The sequence below is a fragment of the Alligator mississippiensis genome, chromosome 5 (assembly GCF_030867095.1).
Source record: "Alligator mississippiensis isolate rAllMis1 chromosome 5, rAllMis1, whole genome shotgun sequence".
Taxonomy (NCBI): Eukaryota; Metazoa; Chordata; order Crocodylia; family Alligatoridae; genus Alligator; species Alligator mississippiensis.
The window spans coordinates 190,463,992-190,488,084 of record NC_081828.1 but is presented as its reverse complement, the minus strand read 5'-3'; the positions used below and the strand labels follow the sequence as shown (position 1 = coordinate 190,488,084).

The following is a 24,093-nucleotide window of genomic DNA, read 5'->3' as shown; positions in this document are numbered from 1 at the left end:
AAAGGCCTTCTATATGGTCACCCATGACAATAAAAAAATTGGGGGATTGGGAACTGGAAGAGTCTGCAGTCATGTGGGTTGGGAACTGGCTAAGGGGGTTGAATTCAGAGAGTATTAGTGGACTGGTCTGTATCATCTTGGTGGGAGGTAGCCAGTGGTGTCCTGCAGGGTTCAATTTTTGGCCCCATACTGTTCAACATCTTTATCAATGATTTAGATAAGGATGTGGAAAATATCCTGGCCAAGTTTGCAGATGATACTAAGTTATGGGGAAAAGTGGTCATGCTAGGGGATAGGATGTAGATCCAAGCAGATGTGTACAAGCTGGAAAGGTGGGCAGAGTGGAACTGGATGCAGTTCAATAAGGATAAATGCAGGGTACTTCATCTGGGGAGAAGTAACCTGCAACATGAATATAGGTTAGAAGGAGATGTCCTGGCCAGCACGATGGCTGAAAAGGACCTCAAAGTTACGGCTGATCACAGGATGAACATGAGCCTCCAGTGAGATGCTGTAGTCAACAGAGCTAATAGCATACTGGGATGCATTAGCTGTTGCATTGCGAGCAGGGCTAAGGAAGTGATGCTTCCTCTCCACTTGGTGTGGTGAGACCCCAGCTGAAGTACTGTGTACAGTTCTGGCTGCTGCACTTCAAAAAAGACATGGAAAATCTTGAAAGGGTCGAGAGAAGTGCAACAAGAATGATTAAAGGCCTGGAGGACAAACCTTATGAGGAAAGACTAAGGGATCTGGGAATGTTCAGCCTGGGGAAGAGAAGACTGAGGGGGAACTTGGTGATCATCCATAAGTATGTAAGGGGTGAATATCAGGAGCTAGGAGAAAAACTGTTCACTAGGGTGCCCCAGCAGAGGAAAGGAGCAATGGCCATAAACTGTTAGTGGATGGTTTCAGGTTAGATGTAAGAAGAACTTTTTTAAGGTAAGGGTGACCAGAAACTGGAATAGACTTCCCAAGGAGGTGGTGCAGTCCCCAACCTTGGAAGTCTTCAAGAGGAGACTGGACAGACACCTTGCTGGAATCATTTGATCTCAGCCGTATTCCTGCCCACAGCAGAGGGGCTGGACTTGATCTTTTGAGGTCCCTTCCAGCCCTTAATTTCTATGATTTCTATCATGTGAAGTCCGCAGGGAAACTGGTTCAGTCCAGTTCCCAAAGTTTCAGTGAAACAAAGAAATCTGAATAGCACCAATCAGAATATTTATTTATAACCCAAATATAAATATTGGGTGTAAGCAGGAGGAATCTTCAGGAAGACATTTGCAAATCAAGACAATCTGCTGTCAGCCTGCATGCTGGCATCTTCTTCCCCCCTGTGTCTTCCTTTCCTGGTATAGGTGAAAATTTGTATTGTTCTGTTGCAGGTAGCTAGATAGGCACAGAGACAGGTGCCGCTTTTTATGCTTTGGGTCTATAAACCAGTAAAAAGCTGGGTTATAGAGATGTATCTTGCCTCTTTTTCTAACTTAGGTGGTAGTAATGCTTTACCTGCTAAGAGGGAATAGAGGATCATTGGGAAATGTGATTGTATCTTGACTTGGTATACATGGTAATCAGTAAGAAAATTGTTACTGTCTGTGAATTCTGTGTCTAAGCTGGCAAAGAAGTTCTGATCATAGGGAGGCGGTAGTTTTGTGTCTCAAGTACCTGAGTTTTTATAACAATTTCATGATTTGAACACTTTCTGTGTGGGACTAGAATCTGCTACTATCATTGACAAAGGTTTTGCTTAGTCCCTAGTGGTCATCCAGATAAGGGACAACGTGACGGATCCAGTCCCTCCACAGAAGGCCCACAGATCTGCTGCTACCCTTTACACCAGGGCTGCCCTACCCACATAGGTTCAGCTATGCTGAGTCATGCTGCCATTCCTTTTAAATGTAGAGGCCTTAATAAGGAAGCACTCAGAACATTTGGTATCCTTAAGACAAGAGTTGATGTATTTAGAGAAATACAGAAATGCTCAGCAATGTCCTATGGTAGGAACTGGTATCCAGTGCTGGAGAATATCCATGGGTATGTATGATATCAGTGGGCTTTGTAACTCTCCAGGCAGCATTAGGAGTGGTATTCATTGCCTTAATTGTAAGGTTAGGTTGTAAGCAATTATCAAACAAGGATGTATATGAAGTACAGGGTTTGGTGAAGCCACAGAAAGAATACTATATCTTCAAGTTAGGGAGCATAGGTATATTCAGGCCCAACAAGCAACTGGAACCATGGACGCTCTAGGAGCTGGTAGCTATGTAAGAGCTGTTTACTTTGTGACCTCCTAGTATAGGTTTCATAGTTTCATAGTAGGTAGGGTCAGAAGGGACCTAAGCAGATCATCAAGTCCAACCCCCTGCCATGGCGGGAAAGAGTACTGGGGTCAAACAACCCCGGCAAGGTGTTCATCCAGCCTCCTTTTAAAGCCCCCCAGGGTAGAAGCCAGCACCACTGCCCTTGGAAGTTGGTTCCAGATCCTAGCCACCCTGACTGTGAAGTAGCGCCTCCTGATGTCTAGTCTGAATCTACCCTCTGCCAGCTTGTGACTCTTATTTCTTGTCACTCCTGGTAGTGCTCGGGGGAACAGGGACTCCCGCAATGCCTGCTGGTCCCCTCTGACTAGTTTGTAACAGGCCACTAGATCCCCCCTCAGCCTTCTCTTGTGGAGGCTGAACAGGTTCAGGTCCCATAGCCTCTCCTCATAGGGCCTGCCCTGCTGTCCCTGGTCATGAACAGGTAGGACAGTGCATGCATGAGGAAAACTGAAAGTGGTTATTTACTGCAACAGAGTAAAGCCATACAGGGTAGGATCCTGTGGAAAACTTGTCTTGATAAGGGGAGGAGAGCTAATGGTGAGATTAAGAATTAAAACATATGTAAAAAAGGAAGATAATAGAAAGAACTAAATATTCTAACAAAGGATAAAAGAAGCTGCTATGAAGTGGCTGATCCCGGTTAGTGCATTAGACATGGGTGACATCTTGTATCTCACAGAAATTTGTGCAACCCTCCTCTGGTGCTCCTTTCTTGTAACAGGCCACTACTTCAGTGTTGTCTAATAAAGATCTACGAGCAGTTGAACCTTTTTATTCAACCATTACTAGATGATATCACCTCAATAAGCTCTGATTTATTTTGTTAATGGTATGGCCAAACCACCTTTTGCTAATCCAGATGTCTACCATGTGTCACTATATGTAAGGGATTAGATTATGCTATTAAAAATTCTGATGTTCAGGATGTGATCAATAATTTGTCAGTTGAATTTGCTACCAGTTTAGCAACCTCATACCAGTTGCAATCCTTTGTGTATCTGAGGTTGTAATATATCACTGGTTTCAGCTGGAGACTTACAGTAAAATCCTCTGATCTATTATTGTATTATAATCTGATGTAAAGCACAAAGAAAAATGATGTATGGCAAGAATGATGATTTTAAGAAGCACAAAAAAATTCTCCCTGTGAAAAAGCCTTTTACAAGTTGTTGATTAATTACAAGAAGAAAGGTAACGGTCAGAGGGAAACTTGTATAGCCAAAGGAATTCAGAATTAAAAGAAGAGTTGTTTTTTCAGAAAGATTTCAAATGACAGACTGACTATAATTCTTGTACACATAAATTGTACTTATCAATTCTGTTGAAGCAAATGACACCTTTGCATGTAAATGTGAAGGCAAAATTTGAGCCTAGATAAACTGATTAGCACTGACAAAACACAAGATGGGATTCAAAGAATGCATGGCCCACTCTGAAATCCCACTAATTCTTTAGCTCCCTCTCTACTCCCCAGTTTTTTCTCTAATGCTGTTTGCTATTCCTGAGGTTAGATCCTAAAGCATATTTTCAACATTTGTCAGACCTTTCACAGATCTGAGTTTTTGTGATGTTGCATGGTATTCAGAGGAAGGCCCTGCCTTGATGACAGTCTAGAAATGAATTTAGGTGCCTAGGCAGACAAGGTTCTTTGGGTGCCTAGGAATTTTCAAAAGCAACCAGATAGCTGACCTAAGGGAGGCTTTGAAAATCCCACTAGTAGCTACCTGCATCTTTGACACTTGTATTCCTTTGTTATTATGTCAATTATGCTTTACGCTGAATGACTACGTCTCATTCCGTCTGGAAGTAGGACCCCTAGGTATTTTTCATTCTGGGGTCTGCCTAAGTGTAATGCTCTTGTTCATGCGTTGCTCATTCCCTGTCTTCAACATTTTTTGTGCTTGAGCTACATTTCTGTAGCCATATTCTTTTTTTTCTTGCTTTGCCTGTAAAGGCTTTCATTTGCTCTTCTGTTAAACAAATCACCAGAATGAACAAACACATTCCTACAGTACCCCAAGTGATAAGCCCTGTGACACCCTCAGAGGGCATTAGGGCATCACAAAGAGACCTTCCAAGCAGCATTATAATAACTTTGATGGTTAGGAATAGGAGTCCTTTCCCCATAAACCTGATCCAACAAATCAAGCATGAAATTTCCCTGTCTCTCTAGCTTCTACTTTTGTTGGCAGGAAAGTTCATCTGGTAACATAAGCTGCTGCAGAACACAACGCAGTAGGAACAGATTGTTTGGGGGGTGATTATGATACCGACAATAAGAGGAAAACTTCCATGACTAGGCAAAGCAGTGCATGAAGAAAGATGCACAAAGGAAATCACCACACATAACAAGCAAGTCAGGAGAAAGGCAGCCCATGGTATTTATTTCCTGCCCATAACCCAGGACACAGGAAAAGGTCTTTTCCCCTGACACCATAAAGTTTGTCTAGTGTAGGGCTGTTCAACTGGCAGCTCAGGCTGCATGCAGCCTTGCAGGCTCCTGGCATGTCTGCCCCTCTCCCCTCTCTTGTTGCTCCTGCTGTGGTAGCCAGGCTCTTCAGGCTCGCTGCCTTCCTCTAGGTCCTGCTCCTGCTCCTGTGGGAGGGGTGGCACAGTGGGAGAGGGCCATGGTGCCCTTGCTGCATGGTGAAGGAGAGGCCTGAGCTTCTCATGAGAGAGGCAGGAGCCAATCCAGACATTAAGGAGCCAGACTGCAGGCAGGCATGTGGCTGGGAGTGGAAATTAGGCAGGTGCTACATGAGGGAGCTGGGCTGCCTTTGCACCAGGAACGGGTTGGGAGCAAGGGGGGCCCTGTTCATATAGCACATGCAGCTGGGAGCAGATGGGGTGGGGCCGGGAGGGAGCTAAAGGCCACAGAGCCAAGGGAGGAAGGGGAACCCAGCTGCCTGTGCTCTGCATGCGGCAGGGGTTGGGGAGTATGTTAGGTTGCCTGTATGGTGTGGGAGTCCGGGGGTGCCCTTGTGGCAAGTAGCTCTTGGTCTGCAGCCAGCATCTTGTCTGATCCCTGCTGGGACAACATGCCCAGCTGCCCAGAAACCAGATGACCCTGTTTTGGTGCATTTCTGGTAGTATGTTGCGGATGCCTGATGTTGCTGCCACTTAATGTCTTTAGTAAAGGACATTCAATTAGGAGTTTGACTGGTGAGACAAGAATAGCAGCACCAAATTAAATGGCAACAAGAGTGATAAGCACAAGAAGGAAGTCAGCATTGGCTCTTCTCAGAATGCTCGTACCTAACCTTCCACCTAATCTCTTGTGGTGGAGTGGGGCTGGGGCTCGTACCTTATCTTCCCCCTAAACCAGAAAAACTATTACACAGAAGCCTGGAATGGAAAAGGGTGTGTGTCCCTCTCCCCACCCAGTTTTCTGTAAGTACTGAAGGCCAAATTCATACCTGGCATGAGCAGGCTGACCCCTCACCAGCCAAGGCTGCCTCTGCTACCCAGGGATTCTAGTTTGGACCTATAACTGTTATGCACAGAGGGAGGAACTCCTGACTGCAGATGTACGTGTTTATTAAGTCACATTTAATCCTATGATGAGGGCCTAAGTGTTGCACAGACCTCAGATAAGCTCTCCAGCAAAGCCTGAGTTTCACTAAATTATTGCTGTTTCAATTGCTCCACTGATTGGTTTTGTCCAATATATTGTCCTTCTGTAAGGTTGGGTGGTGGGGAGAGGGGGAGAGTTCTGAAAAAAAGACTGCTTCCTGAGAGAGAATATTTTGCTAATTAAGACAACCATTATCTCATTGGGAAAATCAGGCAGAATGGTGGATAAAAGTTACTGGTATGTTTTTCTGCAGCAATCTCACAGAAAATAACAGCAGGTGGCGATGTGACACACTGAGCCTATTTCAGGAAAGGGCAGGCTCTGAAATGCTCCAACTTTTTGCTTTAACGAGCTAGTTCTCAATTCCTATCCATACTTCCTGGTTACTTGGGACAATTAATTACAGCTTTCTGTAGATCTATGTTACAATCTTTTCCACACGCTTCCAAACTGGTGTTTAGGTCTCCTGAACATTTATAAGCTTGTTTCTTAACTTTCATATGAAAAATAATTTTGAAGGGATATTGCAATTGAAAAATCCCACAACTCACCGAAACTGCTCCACCTAATCTCATTATAAACAGCAACCCTGAAGTGACTAGAATTGAAACTTAGAGGAAATGCCATTTTTCTCTTTCTTCAGCTTGCTTACATCGTCTATAGTCACTGCTTGTTCCACACAGAATATTAGTCACTTTCTCCTGTTGCTCCCATGGGGAAAATGCGATTATAAATCCACAGAAATTGGTAGGGACACAGGTATTACTGGAAACTGTACTCCTACATTTCAAGTTGAAAAATTTCCTTTACTCCCAAGTTTTCTCACTTTCAAAAGCTTTATAATTACAAAATGATAATAATCCAATTTTAATCATTCATTATATTAATTCCATTGTAATAATAATTTTATTTACAGATATTTAAATAAATTCTTCCAATGTGTTACTTTACAATGAACCCAGTAATGCCCTAGGACAGGTATATGGAAGAAAAGAAGCTTCATAGATGTCCACTTGGAAGTTTCTTTTCATTATTCATTTGGGAAGACTAAGGGCAAGAAATGGCAGGAATCTAACCTCTCAAACCCAAACAGCTCATAGGAGCTATTGGAGGCAAAGAGATACTTGTGCACGCGCTTAATTTTTTCACCTACTCAGGTCTTCTTGATAACATGGCTTTGATGGTACCATCCCTCCTGGCCAGTAAGTACTTCCCAGGCCACTGAGTCCTGTACTTGTCTGCATTCACATGCAGCCATTTACCTAAAGAGTCTGAAACATTGTCTACCCCAAGCCTTTACATACTCCCAGCTGCAAAGCCCCTTAAAATCCAAATACCTTACAACATGCAACAGACAAAAAGCAGGGAAAACAAAATCCTGCCATTGTCCTGCCACAGCAATGGCGGAGAAGTTGCTGATTACTATGCTCAGATAATTCTAGGGAGAGGACTGTGTCCCAGGCTACAGAGGAAGGCAACATGTCTCACTCCATACTTGCCCATATGACCTGGGAGATAAATTTCTTCCTTGCTCCAAATCTGGTGAACAGTTTGCAGAAGAGCAAGACCCTCTAGCCAGGTCCCTAAGAGTTCTCCATCAGCTCATGCCAGTCCCTCCAGAATCCCATAGGAGTAGGGAATAACCCACAGCAAATCAATGCTGACTTGTTCACTAGACTGGCCCACAGGTTTGGTGACTGTAAAGATGGCAGAGTTGCTGTCCTACTGGCTCCAGCCTCATTCCACCACTTTCTAAATTAAAGAAGCCACCTTCTGTGAAGCACCTAAATAGGAGCATACTGGGGAGGCATGGGGAGTATGTTAGAGCCAGCCTCCCTTGTTACATTTAATAGATTTCATAGACATTAGGGCTGGAAGGGACCTTGGAAGATCATCGAGTCCAGCCCCCTGCCCAAAGGGCGGGAAGTCACCTGGGGTCATAGGATCCCAGCAAGATAAGCATCCAGTTTGCTCTTGAAGGTGTTCAATGAAGGCGCTTGAACCACCTCTGGTGGCAGGCTGTTCCAGGCCTTGGGGGCTCGGACAGTAAAGAAATTCTTCCTTATGTCCAGCCTGAAATGGTCTTGCAGTAGTTTATGACCATTCGACCTAGTCGTCATCCCTTGGGGTGCTCTGGTGAACAAATGTTCCCCCAGATACTGGTGGTCACCCCTGATAAACTTATAGGTGGCCATCAGATCACCCCTGAGCCTGCACTTTTCCAGGCTAAAGAGCCCCAGGGCTCTCAGCTTGTCATCGTAGGGTCTGCTTCCTTGACCTCTGATCATGCGCGTGGCTCTTTGGACTCTCTCAAGCTTCTCCACATCCTTTTTGAATTGTGGAGCCCAAAACTGGACGCAGTACTCCAGCTGTGGCCTCACTAAGGCCGAGTACAAGGGGAGAATGACGTCCCGGGATTTGCTTGAGAAGCATCTATGGATGCAAGCCAGCATTTTGGTCACTTTACTAGCCACAGCATCGCACTGCAGGCTCATGTTCATCTTGTGGTCAGTGATGACCCCTAAGTCTCTTTCTTGCATAGTGCTAGCCAACATAGTACTGCCGAGCAATTAAGGATGCTGCGGGTTTTTCTTCCCAAGGTGGAGAACCTTGCATTTATCGGCGTTGAACATCATCAGATTCTCATCCGCCCACTTGCTGAGCCTGTCCAGGTCAGCCTGGATCACCCGCCTGTCTTCTGGTGTGGATGCTTTGCCCCAGAGTTTGGTGTCATCGGCGAACTTGGCCAGTCCGCTTCTGACTCCAGTGTCCACATCATTAATGAAGATGTTGAACAGTATGGGTCCAAGGACAGAGCCTTGGGGGACCCCACTGGTCACAGGACACCATGATGAGTGACTTCCATCAATTACTACCCTCTGGGTCCAACCACGGAGCCAATTTTCCAGCCAGTGGATCATGGAGGACCCAAGATGACAATTGCCCAGTTTCTCCAAGAGGTGATCATGGGAAACCAGATCGAAGGCTTTTTTGAAGCCATACCATCCCGTGCTAGAACTACTAGCTTTTGCTGCCCTCCATTTGTGGGAACAAAGGGGACCATGAGAATCACTGTTTGTGAATGAAGAACAACCCTAAACAACCTAAACGATTCATATGTCTCATTCTGTATAGCAGCTCGTGTCTCCTACTCCCTGGTCAAAGAAAGGTAGTGGAGTCTGGGTTGCATAAAGAGGTTATAAATTTTTCAGAAAGGAATGCATAAAGGTTACAGATTTCACAGGCTTTCTCCTATGGACTTCTTTATCTCCTGGCCTGAGCACATTTTATAAAATCTTCACATCTCATAAAAAATTCCGTTTCACAAATAAATAATAGAAAAACTTCAGAATCACTCAAAGGCATCTATCCCAGCTGAGAAGGAGTGCACAGAAAAAATATGCAGTTTCTATTCCAAGCTGATTTTGTAATAAGGCTTTTGAATATTAACAATAAAACATCTTTTCTTTAACTTTATTAAAAAATCATTTTAAAGGGGAAACCCCCCAAATGTTAATGGTGCAGGGGGAATCAAAATAAAATGTATCCTGGAAGAATGTATCACTTTACCTCTGCGTCACTGTTGGTGCTCTGTAATTACCCCTAGATGAAAACCTGGTTGTCTCTATTAGAAAGTCCATAACAACACATATCTGCTAGAACAGTGTCCTTGAGTTCCTTCATTAACTTTCAAATGCATGCTATTGAAGGCATATGGTAAAGGGGAAAGAGGGCACTGTGTGCTTTCATCTTTTTATTCCCTGCCTGACTTCATAAAGCTATCGACTCTGTCAAATCTTACCTCTCTTGGGAGCCTCAGGGCACTTTTGAAAGACTTTACAATCCTCCCTTTGAACTTCTGGGTTCATCTATGTTTTATTTTCTTTTGAAATAGCAGGTAGGGAATTAGCTGCTCTCTTTTGTAACTTCCTCCTGCTTTTCTCCTTTCTGGGAGACAGGGAGGGATGTTTTTTCACAGAAAGGTGCAAAGTGCTGGCTGCACAATCTCTACTGGTTTCGATGGAAGTTGAAGCCAGGCAACTCTGAAAAAGTAGCTGAAGGTAGTCATTAACAATACCATATGTGGGGCTTAAAGATGTATGCTACATTACATAACATGCAGAAGCCATATTATTCAAAACAGTGGGCCTGCCTTTAGAACTCAAGGCTATGGGTAACTCAAGTAGTTTACAGACAATACCTTACAGTCTACTAATTTGATCTAAGGTTTGCAACTGCAAGTAGCAAACAGCTGATCAAGAATCCTCTCTCTAAACCAGGCGTGTCAAAAATACAGCCCGTGGGCCATGTTGTTTCACCCATGGAGCTCTGAAAGAGCTGTGAATTCAGGGGCAGGGTGGGCAGGAGCAGGGCCCACTGCCAAATTCCAGGTACAGAGCTTCATTGGGGACAGGTTTTGGTGGTAGCGGGCTGAGTGACAGCTGCATTCATTACTGTGATTCCTAAGTCAACACAGCCTGTTTGCCCTGCCACCACTGCTGATTGCACAATGGTGCTGTAGTACACCCTGCTGAGGGAGGGAAGTCGGACCTAGCTCACAAGCCCCATGATTCTGACGTGGCCCCTGGGACTAAGTGAGTTACGCATCCCTGCTGTAGACAAATTCTGGTGGTTGGATAGCGAATGTATCATTTGACAGCTGTAAGTCCCTGTGGTGTTCGTTCTTTTTCTGACTGGGAGTATATGCAATGTGAGACACATTTATGGCAGGCTCATAAATAACTGCCAGATGTTACTGTATTGTTTGCAAACTCTTACAAAATAACTTGTAGTATTCAAAAGAAAACAATAAACAAACAAAACAAAAAAACATAAATACTTTTGCATTTGAACTGAGACATCAAAAATTGGACTTCTGATTCCCCTTTTTTGCCAGCTACAGTGCAGGATTCAATGACTCTCTAGCAACAGATGACATCAAATGCCTGATCAGAGCATTTCAAGCTCTATTATGGCTTTGTTATTTATTTAAGGAAAAATGCAGAACCATGTTCTTGGGTATTGGCAGGAAAGTGAACAGTGAGATAATTTTCAAAGATTTGATTTTACAACGTGATTATATTTCTAATGGAATCTGCATCAGGGGTGGGAGTGGGTGGTTGGAGAGGAGTGATTCTCCTCTTATTGCCGCTGGTGCAACTCTACCGGTTTCTGTGCAGCTACTCCTGATTCACACTCATGAGAACAGAGGATCAAGGACCCTAAATACTCACCTGGGATTTAAAAACACATAAAATTCTTCTCAAACAGTCTTAGAAGTGAACAACAAAAAGAAAAAATTTTAAACAGTTATTTGGCGGACAACAGATCTGCTTTCTCCTAGAGGTAGCTGAGAAAGACTTTGGTTGTAAGCAGACAGAGGAGGCTAAGAGACATGGCTAAAGGTAACACTGAGGAAAGGAGTTGCCACTGCCTAAATAACAATGTAAATGTCCATTCAGAGCATCTAATGAAGTAAGCTGTTGCTCATCAAAGTTTATGCAATTCTGAATGACTTAGTCTTTAATAAAGTGCCACCCTGCCTTGGCTTCTGCCATCTCTGTGAGCCATTGAATCAACTCACATGCAAAACTTTCCAAACAAAATATTTGTAGTGCTCTAATAATAGTTTATTTTTTGTATCATAAAAATACCTTGTGAACAGTTTGGACAAGGACTTTGAGACTGAGCCGGTCTCATGAGACAAAGTATAAATTAATGTGAAGCCCATAGGGGGACATTTATATATTTTACAAACCATTTTACTGCTGAAATAAATTCTCTCTCTGAAATTAAATGAAGCATTTGTGTCAGCAGTTGTTCAGCTCTAAGGTAGACCCTGACTTAACAGTTTCCTCAAGAGCAGCCAGCAGTGTTGTAAAAGGTTATCATTGGGAATGCCTGGAGTCTGACGTCATTTGAGTCTGGGAACACTGATAACTGCTTTGAAATCCCGTGGAACGTAACAGTGTCTGCTCACCCTCTGAAAAGGAAATGAATATTAACTTATTTGAGCAACTTGCAGATGGATCTAGCCTTGTTGGAGAGAGCTCGTTAATCTCACATGGAAAATAAATAAACCAGCGGAGAAAAGGATGGGTGGGATTCTGACTTCCTTTCTCTCTGGCAAAGCAAGAGGAGAAAGATTATTTTTATATGAATGTTTGGCAAAGAATTTTAAAAGGGAACATTGCTGCAAAGAGTAAATATTTTTGTTGAATCTTTGGAAAAAAATGTCCCTCGTTGCAAGGAATATTGCAGGTGAGGCATGTGCAATGACCTATTACTGAGGTTGCCAGCATCTTCTTATGATAAACACCTGCTTTCAGATGCGTATAACTTTGTCAGACTTGAATCTCTTAGACTATTTTTCCATGTCAGGTGCATGCCTCAGGCTGAGATGTTTTGTTTCATTTTGTTTTTTGGAAAATTTAGCCAAAAGGGCTCAGTGAGAATAAGGTTTAAAAATATGTTGTTTTGTACATATTTAAAAAAAAAAAGTCCAGCAACTTTTTCTTTGACAAGGTCTAGTGCCCCACTGAAGCAGGGGATTCAAATCTGGCAGGGTGGAGGGTAACTTATGTCCAAGATGCTTCCTGTGAAAAACTACCCAAGTCTGGCCTAGTTATTGTACAAAAGCTCTTTCTAGTTTACACATGCTCAGTACTATCTTGCTACTAGCTTCAGAGATTATTAATTCCTCAAATAGTTTGTCCACAGAGAACATGCATCTGCCCAGGGGCTAAGCAGGATTTTCCTGGTAACTAACAGCAGTTCCTGGCTGCTGCAGGCTGTACCAATTCTGGGTCTAGGCACTGGAAGTGAATGAGGAGACTTTCTCTTTGTGTTCTTGGTTACCTTCCTGAAGGGTCCAGACACTGGGGAGGAGTAAGGTACTGAATCAAATGGACATGTAATAAGGACTAGACCAGGGTGGGAAGTAGACTGGGAAAAAGAACTGTGATGGGAGCAGAAGACTGGATACTGGATGCTAACAGGGATAGAGACACTGGGAGCTGAGAGGGAAGAGGCTGAAACTGGGAATTGAGGAATGAGGAGCCAAAATACATAATTTAACTTCTTAGTAAAACTACATGGTGAGTCCCAACACAAGACATAACACCCTAACCTGCCAGAGGTAAAACAGGGGAATCACAGGAGCCAAACTTGATCTCTTTTGATAAAGTAACTGCTTGGGTGGATGAAGGGAATGCTATGGATATAGCGCAGAGGTGGCAAAACATGGCCCACAGGGGGGATCTCGCCTGCCAACTGATTGGATCCGGTCTGTGGGTGCGTGCCCAATTGATTCTATTTGGCCTGCAGCTGCCCTTGCAGCACTCCACATGGGGCTGAGCTCTGCCTGCTCCTGCCCAGGGCAGCCCGCATCACGCACCTGCTTGTGCCCACCCCGCACCCACCAGACAGCACCATCCCAGCCCAGGCCAGCATGTACAGCTTCCTGGTTGGGCTGCTTCTGCAACCACTTCAGTACTGCTCACCTCCCCCTGCCTCCAGCAGCTCCTCCTGCCACAGCTGCTATGGGCAGCAGGTAAGGCAGAGAAGCCATGGGGATGTGTGCCAGGAAGCAAATGCCCAGCCAGGCACGTGTCTCATAAATGCCTATGTGCTTACTCTTCCCACGTTCACTGAGGGTAAGTCACCTTACTGCCATGGGTAACCTGCATGCATGGACAATTGCCACTGGTGCACTGTACAATTACACCTTAACTTACCTCATGTAAGCATTTGCATGCCCATACCCTACTAGGCACCCATCTAGAGATTGCCCTGCATGAAAATAAAATGTGACTGAATGTAAAATACAGGGTTGGGGGTTGTGGAAAGAAAGCAGTCTTGGGCTGAATTCTGTAATAATTCTAGCTGGGAGCTACTACTACTCAAGCACTTAGAAAAAAATCAGGCAATTTATTTAAATATCTTTTATATATCTTAATGCTTGTCTTCAAAAAGTCAGACTAAAAAAAGTGATCAATTCTGTCCCACAGGAAGAAGCATCTCATGCAAGTCAGTGGTACCAAATGACCCATATACCGATATTCCAATCTATACAAATCATAAACACATTTGCAGGAACTAAAATCTGCTCATGTATAATTTACAAAGAGGAAAAAAAAGATAAAAACTGCAGTGAATATTATCTGCAATGAGTAACTGAACTCTTTTCTGATCACTAAAGCAGCTTAAAACAGTGCAATGTGTATGGCATTCACTGAGTCCCTCTTAGGAGTAAGTCAGTTTTGCTGCTGGCCCAGTGATTGGCCACTGGGGGACCCCCTTCCCCCCGATTGGCAATTGGCCACTGGGGGACACCCCCGCTTCGATGGGTGATGGTTCAAAATGACAAATGCACAACATCCAAAAATGGCCACAAAATCTTTTAACAAATACTTCAAAAATTTTGTAGGGTATGGCTTGGGGATCCTTGGAATGAAAAATGATAGACTAGAGAGTGCGGTTTCAAGTATGTGACCCAGTGATTCATCTGCTATTTTACTGGACCAACACAAAGTCAGTCATCTCAGCCTTCTGACTCATCCAAAACACCATCATGTCTTCCAAGTGCAGACTTGGGACCCCCCACCCCCCTGTGACAGGTGTCCTTTTTTGGACCTGGAAATATGGTAACCCTAGGCAGGAGGTGCCTCGTCATGGCAGCACAGGGTTCATGGTGGCAGCACTGAGCTTCCCTGCCCTGCTACACCACATCTCGCCCACTGGACTGTGGAGGCCCCGGGGTGGGGAGGGAAGCAGGGCAGGGAGCCTGAGCCTGCAGTCTTCAGTCTGCCCCCACCCCCTTGCACAAATCTGGGGGCACTTGCCTCCCATGCCCTTCGGAGAGTGTGCAGCGGCAGGGAGCTAATGCCCCCCTGCCATCCCCTGGACAAGCTACCTGCAGCCTCATCCCGCTTCCTGTCTGGGCCCTTTGGCCATGCATTCCAGCCCTAGACCCCAAACCCCACGTACCCTGGGCTGAGCAGCACCTCCAGCCTCAGTCCCTGCCCAACTCCCTCCCTCCCCTCAAGACTTACCTGTGGGAACTGCTCTCCAGGCTGCCTGGCAGCCATGCGCATGTGTATGTGCACACATATATATGGTGCCCCCTGCCTGACCGCCCTCCCCCCCACTCCTCCTAGCCCCTTGCAGGCTGGAACTCTGCCGACCTGCAAGAGGAAACCCACTGTTTCCTGTGTTTTTCTCCTTTAGAGGAGAAAATCCAGGTTTTTTGTCTTAAAATGAGAAAAACTGGGGTTTACTGCATTTTTTCCATGGCGAACAGAAAACCCAGATCCCTGGTCAACAATGTCTGTCTATAAGACACTCCATGCCATAGTTGGATCTAGTATGGTTTGTTATAATGAAAATAAGTCTTTTTTAAAGAAAGAGTAAGTGGGAAGTAACAGGGAATGGCTGCTAATTCCCTTTAACCTACCCAGAACTGTTGACTGTGACTAAAAAAGGCTACTTAAGTTTAAAACAGTTTTCTTTAATTCAGAGATTCAGAAATGAATTGCAATATATGAAACTTTGTCTCTTAGGATGAATAACACTTTTGATTTGTATTTTGAGGATAGTTATAAACATCATTTGAGAGATGTACCGATCCTATACCTGCAACAGAGGAGCTACAGACTTTAGTGGGCATAATTCTTTGATTCAGGCACAAATGTTTCCTTATTTATTAAAAGTTGGTCTGCGGTAATCCAGAATACTGGGTAAGAAAATATACATACTTCTGATAATTCTGATGTGTGTCTGAAGAAGGAAGCACTAGTACTATTCTTAAAACATAAATGGGTACTGATGTGTTATGCTCTATGACTTTTTAATAAAAAAATCATATAGGACCTAATTAATTTCTATATGATTACTTTTATATCCTATCTCAGGGGCAAGTTATTTATATTTATAGCCACATATGGGTAAAAAAAAAGCTTAAAGGCATAACAGCATAAACAAAGCCTAACACTCAGCACCTTAACTCCAGCATTTGCAAGCTAGCAGTCCTGGAATACTTGATGAAGTGCTAAAGGCTAAGAAGGCTTATAATTAAATGTCTTTTCAGTTCACACAGTTGCACATTAAAGAGACTGCCAACCTAATTCTGACATGAAAACCTTCACAAAGCATATGCAGAAGTTAAAAAAAAACTCTAAACGAGTTATTCAGCTCCCCTGCTGAGGTCTAGAAGGGGAGTAGGCAAGCCCAAGAGTAATGCATTTGGATCCATCCTTGCTCATGCTCTATCTCATCCCTTTCTTCAATTTCCAGGATGCACACTGATTGGCTGCGAGGGCCTGGAGCATTATGGACAGAGGGGACAAGGGAGCAAGGGAGCTGCCCCCCAGCAACAGCTGGTAGGGATTGGGGAGGTGGCGGGGAAGAGGGGAGAGAGGGATGAAGGGAGGGAGGGTTTTCGGTTGGGCTGTGCGGAGCTTTGGTCGCTGATTTGATTCGGAGGAGATTTGGACCGATCTGGCGGCCGAATCTCAATCAAATCAGGAGACCCATGTATCTTTCCGAATCGAATAGGAAGCCTCCAAATTGAATCGGAAGCCTCTGGATCAATTCAGAGAGATTCGACAATTCAGCCATAGACACAGCTTTATATGTTTTTTCTACATACCTCAAGGTACCAGGCATGGCTTGTGAACGCTGAGATGGTGGGGTGGATGGAGCGTCCCATGGGAGTGCAGGGGTGTTACTCCACATGCTCGGCGGTGGACCCCGAAGTGGACCAAAAGTACTTCCAGTCCACTTCTGGGTCCACCACAGAGTGCACGAGAGACCCCCCTGTCCCCTAGCTTGGCAACTGGTGCCTCTTGGGTCTGTGGGGGCACCTGTGATCCCCCTGCAGCTGATCTCCAAGCCAGGGGGTGCAGGGGGTGTCCCCCACGTGCTCGGCAATGGACCCCCTTGCACTCCTGTGGGATGCTTCATCCACCCCACCATCTCAGTGTTCATGAGCCATGCGTGATACCTCGAAGTATGTAGAAAAAACTTATAAAGCTGTGTCTATGGCTGAATAACTGATTCTCAGTATCAGAATTGAATCTTCAGGTTCGGCCAAATCGAATCAGGACAGTGATCTGAATCAGCAAATCGAATCACTGTCTCCCAAACTGGGCTAAATCCAAATCTGAATCAAATGCTGCTCACTTTGCACACCCCTAGTTTCTGGTGGCAGCACCCCCCTCCACCACCGCGCCCATCTGCTGCCATCAACTGGCCCCGATAACAGCTGGAAGAGAGGGGGAGGCAGCAGGGAGGCAGGGAGGAGAGGGGGAGGGGAGGCAAGGAGTGGGGGATGTTGCCTGTCACTGGGTGCAAGCTCCCCTCCCCCTTGTTCCTGGGAGCCAGTGGTGGAGCAGCAGGGGGTGGGGGAGCGCATGGGGCCAGAGGCGGGAGGGGCACAGGGGATGTGGGGGTGCACAGGGCCAGAGGCGGAGCAGTGGCACCAGGAGGCACTGGGTGGTGGTGTCCGCCCCCACCCCCCTCTGTCATTCATGACAGGCAATTTATTAGTATAAAATAATAAAGATGCTTTTTCTTTCTGAGCTCTTAGAATTATAAAAATTATGATAGGAAGGGACCTCAGGAAGTCTAGTCCAACCCCTTGTTCAAAGCAGGACCATCCCTCAGTTATATCATCCCAGCCAAGGCTTTGTATCAAAAACCTTGCTAAAGTCAAGCTATATCACTGCTTCCCCCGATACATCACATATCATTGCTCCCCCTGCATCCACAGAGCCAGTCATCTCTTCTAGAAGGCAATCAGGTTGGTAAGGCATGACTTGCCCTTGATGAATCCATGCTGACTGTTTCTGATCACTTTCTTTTCTTCCAAGTGCTTAGAAATGGATTTCTTAAGGACCTGCTCCATAATTTTTCCAGGGACTGAGGTGAGGTTGACCAGTCTGTAGTTCTCTGGATCCTTCTTCTTCCCTTTCTTAAAGATAGGCACTATATTTGCTCTTTTCCAGTTGTCTGGAGCAATCTTGATTGCCATGAGTTTTCAAAGATAATGGTCAGTTGTTCTGCAGTCATATCAGCCAACTCTCTCAGCACCTTCAGGTGCATCATATCCAGCTCCGTGGACTGGTTCCCACCCAGCGTTTCTAAACAGTCCCTAAACTGCTCTTTCACCACTGTCAGCTGCTCACCTCATCCCCACACAGTGCTGCCAGGTGCAGTAGTCCTGATGTAATAGGAACCCAAGGAGTTGAATGCTACAACATTTTCAGAATTACAAATGATTTTCCAGTTGAGGGCATTCTTTTAAAACAAAACAAGGCACAGTGGTACACAGGCTTTGTATGACCCTTTGTGAAAAAAAGACCTGAACTATCACCTAAATTTCCTGTATGCCTTTTCAAGATTTTTTTCTTCTTCTTTCTTTTTTAGAATCTCCTGTTTGAACCCTCACTTCATCCTCTCCCACGTGCCCTTCCCTCCTATGAAATGGAAGCACTGAGTACAACACGTACTGGCTACCAGCACAAGTTAGTACACAGCAGTCCTGCACCTGTCTCTCACAGGACTGTACTCAGCAGCCATTGTGAGGAAAAGGCATAAGTCAACAAATACTGAGCTACAACATATACAGATACTACCTGCAAAAATGCATTAAGTGAACATTTTCCAGGTTGCAAAGTCAAGCTTACAGAAATGAGGAAATTCTGGAACTAACGTTTGCTTTGTGCAGCCTTATTTTGAAACTCTTGCAAGCACACATTATGGTGCAATCCTTAATTACATGTTGATATGTGACTTTTTTTCTACCTTGCTGTGGAGATGATTCAGGGCTGTGTACTGAAGGAGGTTGCTGTATGTTGGACTCCTGCCTGTTATGTTGCAGAAGTTGGAAAGGTATGTAGTGAATGAAGCAATGATTGCAGGAAGAGAAAGTGCAGTCTGATAATTAAAGTACTGGAGTGCCACGCTAGAGAGCTGGATTCTCTCTGTCTGCCAAAGAGTTCATATGAGATGCAGAACATACTGCTTGAGCTATACTGTCTGCAGGCACTCTTTAATTGTATGTTCCATATTTTCTGCGTGTCAGAAGTGTGATGGCAGAGTGATAAAAATATTTTTGCTATTGCCCCTGAGACACAAGTTCAAGCCCTGTTCTGGACTCATGCCAAAGACTGCCTCCAACTGACCCAATTGTAACGGGTACCTGATCATTCAGACTGAGGAGTCAAAGGCAGTCATATGTGATCTCTCCCTTGTATGTTGTTGGCTAAGAAACTAGGGTGCCTTAATTATACTAACCCAATGGGCCAACAGGCTTGGTTGGATCTTCATCATTCTAATTATATTCTGGGTGCCTGATCCAATATGCTGGGATCTGATTTGCAGAACTGCTTAGCTCTCACAGCTGCAACTGAAGTCCGTGAGTGCTTTGCTTTGAGCACACAGGCTAAGAAGACAGTCAAAAAACCCAAGGCTGAATCAATTCAATCTTTGCACATTAGTCTAAGCTGCACAGATTGAACAGATAAACAAGTGAACAGACATTCATTTTTGATTCCACAAATGCAGCCACATGCCTGCAGTGGCTCAAGTCAGAACCAAGGGGACACTAGAGTATGCCTCCCTGCTTGGCTGGAGCAGACAGCTTGAGCCAAAGCTTGCCTGCCCACCCTGTGGGGGGAGTGCAAAGCATCCTGGGATGCTGGGGGACTATGAGTTATCTTGAATATGGAGGGGATCTGGGACAGAAGTTTAATAAATTGATTTAAACTAAATCAGTTAAGTCTGACACTAGATCTATCCAGGTTTATTTTAAACCAGTTTCAGCCATTTTGAAAGCAGTCTGTGTGCACTGAACTTCTGTTGTTAGAGATCTGAACTGGTTTCTGATCACTTAAACTGGCTTATATGTAACTTCTGTCCCTAATGCTATTTAATGCTAAATACTCTAAGAAAATCAGGTCCTAAATACCTCAAACTCAATACCCAAAATCAGTAAGTACTTCTCACAGTCCCTCTGTGCTTTAGTCCTACATCTCTAAAATGGGGAAAATATCTACTCATTTCACAGGGATGTTCTGAATACAAGTTCTTTAATGTTTGCATGTGCGTAGGCTGTAGCTGTGTTGGTCTAAGGACATAGGCAGACAAGGTTCCTTGGGTGAATCTGATATCTTTTATTAGACTAACTTTAAATAGTTGGAAAACAATTATTAAGCAAGCTTTCGGGTTCAAAAACCCTTCGTCAGGCTAAGGAAGTTTCAGCAGTTGGTGTGTGCTCTTCCTGAATGGAATGAAAAGTAAAGGAGCCAGCGGCTGGGCTGGTATGCATACAAGACAGGTAGTCAGTGAAAATGTAGATTGAGGAGTCAATGGGTGAGACACAGGTGGGGGGGGGGAAGAGGGGCATGAAAGTGGAGAGATACCTGGGGAGTCAGATGTCAGGCAGGTTATAATGTGTCATAAATCCAATGTCTATGTTTAGTCCATGATTTTTAGTATCCAGGAGGTTGATGAAGTGGAGTTCATAGGCTCGTCTCTGGGAAGTGTTTTGTAGGTTGCCCCCACTATTACTACACCCCACAACAGAGCCATCAGCGTTCCTGGATCTTACAGCTGCACCTCCAGAAATGTAATATATCTCATCCAATGCACCAAATGCCCTGATGGAAAATACGTAGGAGAGACCAAACAACAACTGCGCACCAGAATGAACGCACACCGGAAATCTATCAAAGACAGAAATACCCAATTACCTGTGGGGACACATTTCTCACAAGAAAACCACTCTCTCTCCAATCTCTCAGTCCTGATCTGCAAAGGAAACCTACAAAACACTTCCCAGAGATGAGCCTATGAACTCCACTTCATCAACCTCCTGGATACTAAAAATCATGGACTAAATATAGACATTGGATTTATGACACATTATAACCTGCCTGACATCTGACTCCCCAGGTATCTCTCCACTTTCATCCCCCTTCTCTCTCTCCCCCACCCCCACCCTGTCTCTCACCCATTGACTCCTCAATCTACATTTTCACTGACTACCTGTCTTGTATGCATACCAGCCCAGCCGCTGGCTCCTTTACTTTTCATTCCATCCAGGAAGAGCACACACCAACTGCTGTAACTTCCTTAGCCTGACGAAGGGTTTTTGAACCCGAAAGCTTGCTTAATAATTATTTTCCAACTATTTGGGTTGGTCTAATAAAAGATATCAGATTCACCCAAGGAACCTTGTCTGCTTAATGTTTGCACAGCACACAGGTACTGTTGTGATGAGTACTACAGAAAAGCTATGAAGATATTTTCTGACTGGGGTTTGAATAGTATGCAGTAAAAAGGAGAGGAAGCAAAACACTAAACAAGGAGGAGAAAGCAAATATTGAATAGCTACTTGTAACAGGGAAGTCAGGCCATTTTGAAAGGGAGCAGACAGCCTGTGGTAGGGGCCCAGCTGTCGGTACTCCTAAGGAGTACCTACAAGTAGCTGAAAAACCCAGAGAACAGGGAGGTCAAGCCAGAGGTGAAACAGTGGTTCATGAGTAGGAGGTGGACTGAAATCCAGAAAAAAATCAATACTAGAAAGGGGCCAGAGCTAAAGGGCCTCTCCTACAGCCTGGAGAAGGTTTATCAGTTTGGTTTGCTGATCGGTTTGTTTTCGTGAGTAAGGACTGTGCTTGCAGTTTAAAGAGCGGCTGAAGAGCCCCCCTCTGGGCAGAGCCAGGCTGCGAAAAAGCATCAGCCTCACTAACCTGCTTACACTACTTATAAAAACAAAACAAGAAGACAAAATAGTTGCTTATGAAGTGAGCAGCATCAGTGCTGGGCACTGAATGAGGCACAAAATGGCAAAACTGGGGGTGATTATGTAATTAAAGACTATCATAATGCATCTACACTAGGGGGCAGCCTGGTTGCATAGCCAGCTTTCATTCAGGCTGTGTCTGACTTTAACTGCTTGTCTTTGTAACTATACTGCTCTTTTCCCATAGCTTTGGGTGAGTAATATCCAAAGGTTTTAAAAATGCAAATGAGATTTTGTTTTGAAGCAGATATGATATTCAAGGGCATGTGATTCCATTCCAAGCTCCGCATGAGAACGTCTGGTGGGCATAGACGTGTCTATGCATTACCCCAAGCATCTGTCTTCTCCTTCCAGCCTGTCCTTGTCTTATTCATATCTCTCAACAATGACTACTTGTCCCAGTCACTGCAGTTTTGACAATGTATCACCAGAACACCTATAACATCTTGATAAGTGAGCCAACACTAGCTGTCCATCTTCACATCCTTCATGAGGGAGCCTGATACCCAAGATACTGTTGTGTAGAAAAGTTAAATCCAGGCAAGGATCATTTTTTAACAGGCAGCTATCTCCTAATATCACTTCTGTAACTGTAGTTACAAACTCCTGGAGCAGATGATCCTACAACTGGGTGGGCAAAATATGATAAGCCAACTGATTAGGCAGGAGGAGAAGGAAGAGGAGCCACTGGAGGTGGTGGGGAGCTAAGCAGTACTTGGGCAGCTGCAGCTGTACTGGCAGCAGCCCCACCAGGAAGCTGTGTACACTGGCCTGGGCCAGAGGCAAAGGGGAGCACGGCATGGGCTGCCCAGGGCAGGAGCAGACAGAGCTCAACTCCATGCACAACGCCATGATGGCAGCCATGGACCGCACCTGCACCACCCAGATGAGCCATGCTTCATGCACTCCCTGGCCCCCCCACAACACCAGCCGGCTCCTGGGATCTAGCACACACACATGCGCAGACCACCCACAGACATACCCACAGCTCCTGCACCCTCCCTACACATACCCCACACCCACAATATACAAGAGTAAGACTCTATTTTGCGCTATTTTGCAATCACTTCTATATATACTACTTAAAAAAACAAATCAGAACAAATACTATTTTTGAAATAAAATTAAGATATGTTATAGATGTTTGATTTTTAGTACATGATTCATTTTTTATCTATAATTTGTTAAAATTATATATTCTAAAAGATTTTATGTGTGAGGTCCTCAACAGCTCACCAAAACTCACTAAGTGGCCCTGCAGCTGAAATAATTGCCCACCCATGTTCTACAGGGTATTAAGCACATGCTAGGACAACTCTGATGTTTGGGCAGGTTTCTCACCAAACTGAAGTGCCACATTTACTTGCATACCACACACATCTCCCCCCACCCCCTTTAAAATTAGCCTTCCAAATTTGGGGTGCATGTCTAAAGCAGGGAAAATGACTTAACGAACAGAAGCATGTAGACTGCTCTAATGGCTGTCAAAATGGTTGCCACCTCTCTAGCCTAGTAAGCAGAAGGGGTAGAGTCCTGTCCTGTGTTAACTCCTTTACAGCTGCTAAGAAATCTGCAGCAGCTGTTTACTGAGCACTGTATCTTGTGCCTGAAGCAGAGACTGAGCTGGTGCAGGGCAAATGAACTGCTGGATGTGGTTTGTAGTATCTTGATGAGGCTTGGGGTGTGGAAACAACTTTATTATTTATAAGAACTTATATAAAGAACTTTTTACAGTAAAGAAGTAACAGTCTTGCTACTGTCCTTGCAAGGGTCTGGGGCCTAGCCTTGTTGCTCTCCTGCCACATCAAGGAGTTCCTGCTGCCTCACTCAGATTGCCTCCTGGGGTGTCACACTTACTGGAAACTCTTATTAAGTTTTGAGAAGAACTTACTTTGTCATACAACTGGTCACAACTGGAAACATGCATGATACACATTATCAATGTAAGTAGGTAAGCTGATAAAGAGCAGAAACAATCTCCTTAGCAAATTAGTATGGTTTATCTGGGGAGGCAATATAAAAATGCTAATTAATTCAGGTCTTGATCTCTGCTCTTTGGTTGGTGAATTCTTTGCCCCATTTGAGTTAAACTCAGCCCACAGCTTAGTAGTAGATATCCAGTTTAATCACACCACAAGAATTATTATAGGCACACTGAAACCAACAAATGTGTTATGATTACTGGTCCTCACAAACAACTCTTCATGTGAAATGTGGCATCCCAATACAGCCAATAAACTGAGGTGGACCAAACAACCACACTTGCCACTGTTCAAGAACCTGCCACTGTATGTAACAGAAATGCTGGCTAGACAGAGCTGCACATGCTCCAGACAGCTAAACCATTGCAGGAGATAGCTTCCAGGAACTCCCACATCATCACCAGGTTG

General features: G+C 44.6%; 1 long non-coding RNA gene across 1 annotated transcript in view; it reads left to right on the top strand.

Moving 5' to 3' along the window:
* The window catches only part of LOC109285856 (uncharacterized), a 51,664-nt gene extending 32,459 nt beyond the window's left edge, over positions 1–19,205 (top strand). Inside the window, exons 2-3 of the long non-coding RNA XR_009462690.1 lie at positions 16,189–16,274; positions 18,322–19,205. This is a non-coding gene — a long non-coding RNA (uncharacterized LOC109285856). The remainder of the gene's footprint in view (positions 1–16,188; positions 16,275–18,321) is intronic.
* The last annotated feature ends 4,888 nt before the right edge of the window (positions 19,206–24,093 follow it).